The sequence below is a fragment of the Notothenia rossii genome (genome assembly GCF_949606895.1).
Source record: "Notothenia rossii genome assembly, chromosome: 9".
NCBI classification, from domain to species: domain Eukaryota; kingdom Metazoa; phylum Chordata; class Actinopteri; order Perciformes; family Nototheniidae; genus Notothenia; species Notothenia rossii.
The window spans coordinates 77,617,118-77,628,993 of NC_136907.1; positions in this window are offsets into that span (position 1 = coordinate 77,617,118).

Sequence of the window (11,876 nt, forward strand, 5' to 3'; positions counted from 1 at the left end):
CAGTCTGCGTACAAATGACACGACTTTACACATTGTAAATGCGTGCAATAGATATGCAGAAGTCCGATTTTGGGTGCCTATGATACGCTAACTATTCCCATTGAGATCTGAGGCCGAGTTTTGCTTGCATATGATACGCCACGTTTCGTGCCTGCACCACTTATTTTTGTCCGGTCGGGTCTTGGTAGACCGGAAGCTGTGTTTTGAATAAAAACATGTTTTTACTCAATACCAATCCACGATTATTTATTTTAAATCGTATAATGTCTGACTTTTTTTGCCGTCTGTGAGGAAAAAAATGGGGCTCAGAGCCTCAGAATACTGAAATCTGTATTTTTTTAAATATTTGTTTCCTTCTAATTTCTTATTCTTTTCTAAATAACACACTGTTATTTCAGTCAGACAACTCACGTGTTTCTTTAACATGTTTATTAGAATCAGCATATAGTTGAGTTTGGCGACTAGGCTCGGGCATCATCACTCCAGAGATATACATAGCACGATGAGTGATGATCAAATAACTAACCCCCGAGCCTACAGGTGGAAGCTGGGGTGGTGGTGGGGCAGGCGAGCAGCAGTGACGTGGAAGTAGCTGCAGCAATAGCAGCAGTAAGCAATGCATGGAGAGAGATCTGGCAGGTTAAATAGAGCACAGGGTTTCCCACACATAGCCTATACTTGGGCGGGCCGCCCAGGTATAGTAACGGTCGCCCAAGTATATTTCTCGACCTGTTTAGTTTTTTGTTTTTTTAATAATCTTTTTTTTTTTAAATGTATTTGTGCGCAATCATGACGTCATCTGTGATCGATTTACTTGTGGACAATGATCCCTCGCTCTACGCCTCCTGTACCCAGTCCCGGACTGGCCATCGGGAGGACCGGGGGGTTTCCCGATGGTCTGGCCTGTTAGTGGCCTGCCTCACACAGGGTGACTGGCTGTCCACATGATGTGGCCTGCCGACATGGCCACTGTCATGCAGATCATAAATCAAAGCCCTTGATTGGTCTCTGTGTGTCATTCAAGCTCGGGATAACCTCAGCTCAGGTGAGGTAAAGGACTCTCAGAGTGTTTAGATGGTTAACTTAGTCTAAGTTCTCAGTGGGTCTCAAAGGGTTTGGTCACCATGTATGTAAACACATATTTCCATTTGAGGGGGGAGTGATTAGTAAAATATGCATGAATAAAAAAAAAAAAAGTTAAGTAAGTGAAAAAAGGCAAGATACACTTTTAAAACTTGTTGAGAGCTAAAACTGCTGCCTCAAAAAGGAACAGAGGGAGAGGAGGTAGACAGGAGAGGCTGATTCAGGAGCACAGGCACACTCACAACTATAAATGAACCAAAAATAAATAAATAAACAAGTTTCAGTGTTTTTTCATATTGGAAATTATATGTTATTGGTTATGGCCATGTTCTTATGATTTTATGATTTTTGAAATGTATACAGTTCTGTTTCACATAGGTGTTCCCATAGATCTAGTCTCTTTATTTTCCCTTCAAAGTGCACCAGATTGATGCATTTAACTCCAACATTTTAAAAAATCTTACCGGGGGGGGCATGCCCCCGGACCACCCTAGAGGATTTGAGGTCCACCCCCACTTAAAATCACATGGATCGGTTCCTAAATACATTTACCTTTTTTGTTTTAAAATAGTAACCTATGTCCATATGTTTATTTGTGGGTGGTAGATTTAAACTATAGGGCTATCACTAAGGGCCCTGCCTGTAGCTGTTCGCTCTCCCATCGCGTGAGGGGTCTGCTAACAAGCGACCAACAGAAAGGTTTATGTTAATGTTGTTGCACGTCACAAAGGCACGTCACCTCGACCCCCCCTCTGAAGCTCTGTGATGGGATGTTTTAGCCGCAATGCACCTTGGGACATGGTGTTAATGCGATATGATATCCGAAAAACATTTCAGAGTTTAGGATGGCCGAAGACACTACACTACCCATAATCCTCAGCTATCTTTCGGGACTACAGTCCCGTTGCTTGACAAACCTCGTGATTAATCTTCAAGCTCTAGGATTTGGATGTTGGAGTGGCAGTGCGCCAAGGTTACACCGAGCGTCAAACAGCTCTTTGAAATCGAAGGAAACCACAACAGACTATCCAAAACTGGAATTGAACGCCCCACCAGAACTACACATGCTGGCTATTGTGTTTCGCAACATGTTCTATGGCACGTCTCTACTGGGAATTGTAGTTTTAAAAGACGTTTTCGTTTTTCCCACAATTAGAAGTTGCCAGTATTAAACTGTGTAAAGCCCTGGAGGTTTAGGCGATAGGATACACATTTAAAACATATAATTAATAAATGGGTGAAAATCGCTTGTATCCATAATGGGCAGCATTAATATATACCCACATGACAGCTCATTGTTACTTTGTAATTCTACTCCACCACAATTCAGATGTTAACCTGGTATTTTTACTACACTACATGTATTTTAGTTACTTTGCCGATTTCTGATTAATGATGTGAAATATACACAACCCTTAAAGCAGACTTTAGTTACACCTGAGTAAAATTCAGGGAAAGGTGATTGTCAAGTGCCAACAATCAGGAGAGATATTTGATAGTAGGTGCTTGAGAAGACTAAACATTTATCTGCAGATCTCTATAAAGTATATTAATTACTCGTTATTCTCTACTAATAGTTAATTAAAGAATGTATAATTGCTATTTTGCACATCCCTTTCAAGATTTCAAGATGTTCAAAGGTTTATTGACATATCATATACACAACTACGGTGTAGTTATGCAATGAATGGAAAACTTGGGACACAGGTTCCTCAACAGTGCATTACAAGACATCAATATGTGTGTACCTCCTCCATTAAACTGTCAAATTCTTATACTATCTACATACATCTTATAAGAGTATAATATAATATCATTTAAAATAAGTGCTTCAAAATAGTTAACATTGCAGGAAAGCAAAATATTAGACTGTACTTTGTCAGGCTTAATATTTATCTGTAGATACTGTCACGATCTTGGTGTTATGTCACGGTTTTAGTGTTGTCTGTCTGGTAATGGGTTTTGTTTTGCTGTTCTGTTCTCCCTGTCTCTTGTTTTCCCCCTGTGTCTGATTGTCTCATCGTGTTCACCTGTTACCCTTGTGTTTCTGCCTCCCTAACCCAGCTGTTTCTCGTCCCGTGATTACCCCTCTCTGTATTTAGTCTTTCCCTGTGTTCCCCTGTCGGTTCATTGTTTGTTTGTCCTCCCTTCACGTCACGTTTCATGTTTTTCTCTCCGGTCTTCCTCCATGTCTTTCACGGTCAGTTTTTGTGTTATTGTTTTCCTGAGCTACCATTTTTTCATGCCATGTTTTGTTATCAGCTTTTAAATGAAGCTCGCTTTTTGTTTCTAAACCTTTTTCCCGTTTTTTTAGTCTGCATTTTGGTCCTACCCATACTTGTCAACCCTCCCGATTTTCGCGGGAGACTCCCGATTTCATTGCCCTCTCCCGGTTTCCTCCCGGGGTCATATTTCTCCCGCATTTCTCCCGATTTCTGACAAAATCATATTTACTCAGGACTGTTTCCACTCGGACTTTAATACAGCTACACCATTGTTTGGTTTCCATGGTAACACGTCTCTTTAGTAGCGCGCGCAACTCAAAGTCTGAGAGGCTGAGGAAGATAGTCACAGAAAACAGAACAAGAACCGACAACTAATCTACTCTCTGCTCACTCCTTTCCTGCCCACACATATGCTCCATCAAGGATGGTGCTACAGGCCGCAAGGCAGTGCATTTAGAACTACAATATAAGCATGTTAATGTTAATCTAACAGCTCCGGCGATCCACTAGCACCCCCCCCCCCCCCATTTTGCATTTTGAAATGCTCCCGATTTCTGAGGTCTCAAGGTTGGCAAGTATGGTCCTACCTTTTCCGTGATCTTCCAGAGATCATAACAGATACCCCCAAAGCTTCTTTCTTATTCAAAAGAAGACCTTAACTTAAAGTATTCTTTAATGTTTAAATAAAGGTTAATTAGTTTGTCTGTTTTGGACATCCTCCTATAAAGCCCCAAGGACCCCCTCGGCGGGTCTTTTTTCTTTTTTCACGACACTGTGTCTCAGGGGCTCTTAATATTTAAGAACCTATTAATGTGTTATACCAGATTAACGGGGATAATCTCAGCTAACTGATGATACAAACCATTTTTACCAAAATAAAACACAAGTCTCATAAGAAGCATCTAAATGACCCCTTAGCGAAAAATGCTAATGGACATTGGCACAGAACTCAAGATAAAAGTACCCTTATTACTTATCGTAGCTGCACATACAAGATATCCGATTAAAGCTGAGGTTCCACAGATTATTTAGGTATATAGTATCATCACTGAGTGATCCGAACTCTTGACGGGGGAAGCAAACACAGACATCACAACACGTACCTTTATGGAGCTTTTACGGGAGATCGTCTCACCGTAGCTGTCAATCTGATCAAAAGACGTGTTCAATGGCATTAAAACGAGAAAAAACGCGGCTGAATCGGTTAATCCATAGGTTGATAAAGTTTCTGGGTAATAATTATTTTTATTTATAATCCATAATTCCATTTTTATGTTAAAATTGGAGAGTAAAAGTTAGCTGCTAATGGTAGCCACCAGAGTTATCGCAGCTTCCGGTCTTGGCTATGCGGCAGTCTCACACACACACATTACCAAATAAGGAGTATGTGGGAGTTCCCCTCGATTCGGTTAGAAAGAGATGTCAATCAGCAAAATCGACCAAGGGGGGCCAGAGATGTGGAAAATCCAGCCAAATTACCCCAGAAGTGTTTTGTTTTTGCTAAATCTCTCTAAAAAGGTCAAATTTAACTTGTTTTGCATCAATCTTGATACAGGATACTTATTATATGTTGTAGTTTGGATTCCTAAAGCTTTTAGTCTACTAACCCATCATTCAATGGTAGTTTTCACTATAAGTATTTTTTTTTTTGGACGGACACAATAATTTACATGTTTTTACTGTGTTCAATCTGAATTTACTTTAAAATAAAAACATCTATATTGATTCTGACACTTCTACATCCAACTCACAGGTGTAACCTTGCTTTGAGAAAAAAGATTATTAATTTAACTCTTTTAGAAGTGAAGATATGGTCATTTGTTCTGGGAATGTCATTTTCGAGCCTGAGAGTTAATAAGTTAATATCTTTGGACGTCCTGCACTAAACTGTTTTATTGTAGAGATCACTACAGTATCTTCTTGATATTTTCTATTCTATATTTCTATCATGCCTTCTGCTTTCCACCTATTTTGTATGTAGGCTACTTTTAATATTTAAATGTTTTCATCAAAGATAACTTATTCAACAACTAAATTCAATAACGTGCTTTAACCACTAGGCGGTGCGAGTTAAAAAAACACTGGTCTAGTTAATAAAACATAATAATATCAAACATAATATGAATATTAACTTTATTGTGGAATTAAAAAAGAACGGTAAATAAAAATACAGTTTCAGTCTCTCGATTTGAAGCTTACGCATTGTACCATGAACCTGTATAGACTTGTAACAGTCAACTGCATGAGGAGTTGGAAAGGTAGTTCGGTAAATCAGTAATATCTTTAAAAACTACAAGTCCCTTTCTATCAGCTGTGCACCGTTATGGTGTAAATACAGCATATCTACCAATTGGATCAAATATAAAAGTCAGCCGTCACGTATCCAGTTTCGGCGGCATTTCTGTGTAGTTCGATGTTTTAGCCAATCAAAACCTCTGAAAAAAGAAATGTGTGTCTCAGAATCAAAAGAGAAAAACACAAAAGCAGTGCACACAATTTATACCAATTAATGTCGTGCAATTAACAAGTAAACTGATGTTTTTTAGTGGATGAGTACTACAGATATAGCTTTAAAATCATTTGACAGTGAGGGGAATACGGTTTTATTATGAAAACTTCGAGACCAGAAATACTGTTTTCACCCCGTGAGGGTTGGCTAACTTTACATGGAAGCTGCCGCATATACACGTTCTCCTGACGAAACCTCAAATCATCTTCGTAATATCTATCAAACTATAGATCCTACATATCGACTGGACGTGGATTCTAAAAGTACAATATACACTTCTCGCTAGAAATGTAATCAAATAGCGTTTTAATGGCCAAACTATTCTACAATTTAGGATTTTTCAGAGAGGGTTATTTGTGAATCAACGACCCTCTGTAACGTTTGCAATCAACGGGAGCACTAGAGGGCGAAAACTTTAAAACGTGATTATTGGTCGTATTAAGCGCTTGAACAAACAACATATTTGGTCGTATGAGTTGGAGGACTTGTTGGTCCTCTGAGCTACTTTGAGGACTTGACGGCGGCCCTGTCAGCAGTCAGAGACAAACTACAGGACGTCCTGAGAGAGGAATGGACAAACGTCTCACCGACTGAAGTGGATGTTTTACTGCCAGCAGCAGAGCCCACCACCAGAGCTGGGTTCTTAAGATATTCACAGGAGATCACTCTGGATCCAAACACAGCACACACAGAGCTGTTATTATCTGAAGGGAGCAGAAAAGTAACATTCATGAAAGAACAGTCTTATTCTAGTCACCCAGACAGATTCACTGATTGGCCTCAGGTCCTGAGTAGAGAGAGTCTGACTGGACGTTGTTACTGGGAGGTGGAGCGGAGAGGGAGAGCAGTTTTTGTTTCAGTCTCATACAAGAATATCCGCAGAGCAGGGGATGGTACTGAATGTTTATTTGGATACAATGACAAATCCTGGGCGTTAGAGTTTAAACAAAACAGTTATTCATTTACTTACAACAATAGCAAAATTCCCGTCTCAGGTCCTCTGTCCTCCAGAGTAGGAGTGTACCTGGATCACAGAGCAGGTATTCTGTCCTTCTACAGCGTCTCTGAAACCAGGACTCTCCTCCACAGAGTCCAGACCACATTCACTCAGCCGCTACATGCTGGACTTTTGGTTTGTTATCATGGAAACACAGCTGAGTTGAGAGAACTGAAATAGCCTGAAGTCATTTGAGGAACTCTTCTACTTCTTAAACTGGGGTTTACTTCCGGTTTATGTCTTACTGATGTAGATTGTCATGGGAACTCATGCTGAACACAGAAGCTGCTCTGGAGCAATACACAAATATAATTAAACTCAGATCTACTCGTGCCTTGGATGGGGAAGTGACATTATAAATGTGTTTATTTGTGCACTCACACAGTCTGAGGATTTGCTCGCCATTTGCTCTTCCTAATTTGGCAGTTTCAACTATGTTGCATTCAGCCCGTATTGTGTGTTTAACTTCTTCCATTTCTAACTCTGCCATTTATGTGAAATCGCCCATAGCCATACAGAGAAACTCCAGTTTAACTCATAGAAATGATAACCAGCGTTGTAGTAGAGTTTAGGGTTCGTTAAGCAAGATAACACAACCATTTCCTGAGTATTTTTAAACTTGCGAGGACATTAAGTCTTCTTGTTCTTCTGTCATAATAGCTGATTATACATACTGTGTTTTTGCATCAGTTCCTTCAGAGGACATATTTTTCATAATTTATTCTTTCTCATGTTTCCTCTACCTGTCACTTGAATGTGTCTGGGAGAGCTCTGAGTGTGTGTGTGTGTGTGTGTGTGTGTGTGTGTGTGTGTGTGTGTGTGTGTGTGTGTGTGTGTGTGTGTGTGTGTGTGTGTGTGTGTGTGTGTGTGTGTGTGTGTGTGTGTGTGTGTGTGTGTGTGTGTGTGTGTGTGTGTGTGTGTGTGTGTGTGTGTGTGTGTGTGTGTGTGTGTGTGTGTGTGTGTGTATGTGTTTATAACTGAGGGGGAAAGCATGAGACTGACAGCCAGTCTTGGGGAAAGTGGAGATTTGTCGTCGTCAAGGTTCAGGGGTCACTGTCGGTTACGAAACAGGCAGGCTGGGTTTTGTTTTTCCCTCCGGCTCTCTTTTCTCTTCTTCCCCTTTCTTCACTCCAGGTAATCAACAGCTGATCAGTACCTGCTTGTCACCTCGGACTGACTGCTGATTGGATCCCCTCTTAGCTACTGACTCCAAAGCATCTCTGATTTTGTTAGATTTGGTGATTCTTCTGTAAATCTTGTTACAGTTTATGATTATTGTTAAATGTGTGTGTGGTGGGAGGTTGAGGATATGGGTTATTTTGGTTTAGCACCTACATTTCATCGGTAAAACTTTGTTAAACACACTAGTTATTAGATTGTTGCCACCCCCCATCTGCTTCTCATACACACTTTAAGAATAGAATAGAAAAACAACTATTATAGTTTGGCTTTTCAGCCCACACAAAATATACTATGTATAATGTTCTCTGTCATCCAAAACATGAGCCATTTGTCTCTTAAATATATATAATATAATGCTTCAGAATTCAGCGTTTCTCATTATTCACATAAAAGAAAGAAAAACAGTAATTTTTACAAAAACTAATTTAGTAAAGCTGTTTGTTTTAACCCTGAGGGAAGATCTGCATTTATAAAAAAAAAGAAGTTATTTTTACTGTATCTCACAATCCAGTGCATTATTTATTTACAGTAAATTACTAGCTTGTAACTTTCAAAATGACCAAATCGTATTTAACAATATATTCAATTACGCTCTATTCAATATTTATATCTTCTAAGTTCCTGATATATGGGTTGCATGTGCACATTTGTATTCAAACCATCAACCATATAAATACTTTTGATTGTATTTAATTAGATTTGATCTTTTAGTGAACATTTTACTTATTTCTTATTTTTCTATACATATTTGTATTCTATTTTCTTAATTGTTTACTTTATTTATAGTTCCTCAGATGAGTGTGATATCTGTGTGTGAAACATAACATTAGTGAGGTATACCGGACTCTTGTATCAGTCCATGTTAGAGTAAAAATGTCTGCAGATGACACACACACACACACACACACACACACACACACACACACACACACACACACACACACACACACACACACACACACACACACACACACACACACACACACACACACACACACACACACACACACACACACACACACACACGTTGTTATTGTTTCACTGAGCGGACCCGCCAAAAAAAATCAAACGCCCCCCTTTTTGGTCCATCTGCGGCGGTAATAGGTTTTGTGCGCTGTGATTATTCGGCTGTACCTTTAGTCATGAATATTAAATGTTGTGAGTAAATCTTTCCACCAATAATTCCAATAAGTAATCCAAAATGTATTCACTTCAGGTTTACGAAAGTAACTGTAATCAGGTTACTAGTCTTATTAGTCTCATGCTTTCCCCTCAGTTATAAACACACGCACGCACGCACGCACGCACGCACGCACGCACGCACGCACACACACACACACACACACACACATACACACACACACACACACACACACACGGGCCTGTCTGACATCCTGAGGATAACATCACCACTCACTGTCACATGAAATCATCTTCTTTCTTTGATAACAGACGCTGTTTCCTGAAGATTTCTAAAAAAGTCTGTCCTCTGTGTAAATGTGTGCCTTTTTAAGTTTGTTAAATGCCTTTTGTATTGCTGTTTTCATTCTGGACTTGATTCCACTCCACTAGAATACAAATTGGTACATTTTAAGACCTTTTTCACAGCTTTTAGAATTAGATTAAGAATCCGAAATGCCTGTACTTAGTCCCACATCTGGGAAATGTACAGCATTACAGCAATAGTTGCTTAATAGATCAAAGGGAAGCAATAAAAGAGTAAGCTAGCCTATTACATGTTGCAACAAGATAAAAATAAAGACAAATAGGTAAACATTGATGGTTAAAAACAAGTAGTTGCATTTTAAAAGTACAATTTCTAAATAAACAAGGTGTTGAGATATCATATAAAGTATGAATTACGGTTTATTATTATTTATTTTTGTATTTGTATTATTGCACACTATAGTATAACGGAGTGTATATTGTACATTGCAGGCTTGTTGCACAACATATTTCATATTTTAAGACCAAAATAACCAGCTTTAAATGACCCTGTATTGAAATGTGCTACATAAATAAACTTGCACCGTTTGTTGTAACAAGGATTCCTTCATTGTCTGCCTTCTATGATAAATAGTATAGACGTTCCTCTAGCTATAGGGACATTTTGTTTCCTCAGTGCCCCACTGTTAATTGTTTACATCTTTCAAAGGCATGTTGACAAGCTGAATATATGTGAGTCGCTTCCAAAATTTACAGGCCACTGACCTTTCGCAGCTATTCTCTGGAACAATAATCCACTAATTGACGGGGTACAGGGCAGATCCTATAGTCTGTGATCTGCTGCTGAGCTACGCCAGGGGACATGTTACGATGACATGAAGCTAAATACTGGACTTCCTCTGGGAATATTTGTCGCATATGTCAAATTGGTTTACTCACGGGTCGATGCCCTACTGTTGCAACTAAATCACAGACAAAAGGGCTGAAAGGCTGGTCAAATCATCTCTTGTACAGCACATACTGTAATTCTTCTGGAATATGAGGGGAGAAAAATATCACACGATAATTAAATGTAAAACTTCATCTTCTCCTTGGTATTAATTGAAACCAAGCATGCCAAACCAAACTGTAGTCACAGGAGCATTAGTGAACTATAACATTGCAAGTATGAAGAATTTTATAAGTGAATGCAAAAACACATCTATTAACAATTTTAACAAGAATAAATACATAACAAGCAGTGTTTTAAACTATTACAGCGCTGAAAAACGAACCGAAAAAGTGTGTGGAAATATTGGCATATTGTGGCACTGTTGGCTTTCCATACCCCAGTACTTAAGAACTAACATAAATGAAATAAGAATTATTCAGCACTTTCGTATTGCTCTAGCTTCAAACTACATTCAACCATATCAAATTAATAGTAAAACAAGTTGGTTCTCATACTTATTCTGAAACGTATACTCAGTGTCAAACAAAACAAAATGTTGCTGCTCATGTTTCAATTAACTTTCAGTGACCTACCGTTAACATTGTCCAACTGTTATGTCAGCTACATTCAATGTTATTCTGAGGCATAAAATAAGGCATGACAAGCAGGAAGTAATATTTGGTCTAGCAGAAATTGCAACGGTTGCATTAAATAGATTGTTTTCGTTTTATTATGGACATAATTTTGTCATTTTAAGTATGTCATTGGAGTTAGCAGAACCACTAACGCAGAATGGCATGTTGGTGGCAAACTGTAACACAGCAGCATTTATGAACTACAGCATTGTTAGTATGAAGCAGATTATAAGGGATTTAATATGAAAATGACTTTGAGCATGGCCAAAGACAAAAGATGCATCTTTTACGCAACGCTGTTGGCCTCGTGTTTCACCCAGGGCCGCCGCTTGCGGACAGGCAAGGCAGGCAACTGCTTGGGGCCCCAGACCAGTAGGGGGCCCCCGAGGGGCGACACATCTTTAAAACGACATCAGTGTCGTTTTTTTTTTTAAATGCCAAATTCAGAACAACAAATTATACAAAAAATACAATTAAAAAGACATCATACATTGCCATAAGCCTTCATCCAATTCAGTTCATCTACAATAGTGGGGGCCCCATTATTGTAGATGAACTGAATTTGAGTGAGTGGGGCAATGCGCAACGTTTGCAATGACAGACATTAGGAGACCTCCCTAATGGGGCCCCACCTTATCCAGGCTCACTCCGGTGTTACAGTATAAGTTGAGTCATGACAACTGGCGACATTCTATTATTTTCGTCATAGGAATCCGGGGCGTGTACATTGAGGACCCATTGTTGACTTACAAGGAAAGAAACATCGTTTGTCGTTTACGTTCATCTTTTGCTATATCTGCCTTCCTAAGATCACTTTGCTGCACATTCAGTACTCGTATGTGAGGTTGTGGGTGAGAGTCCGATATCG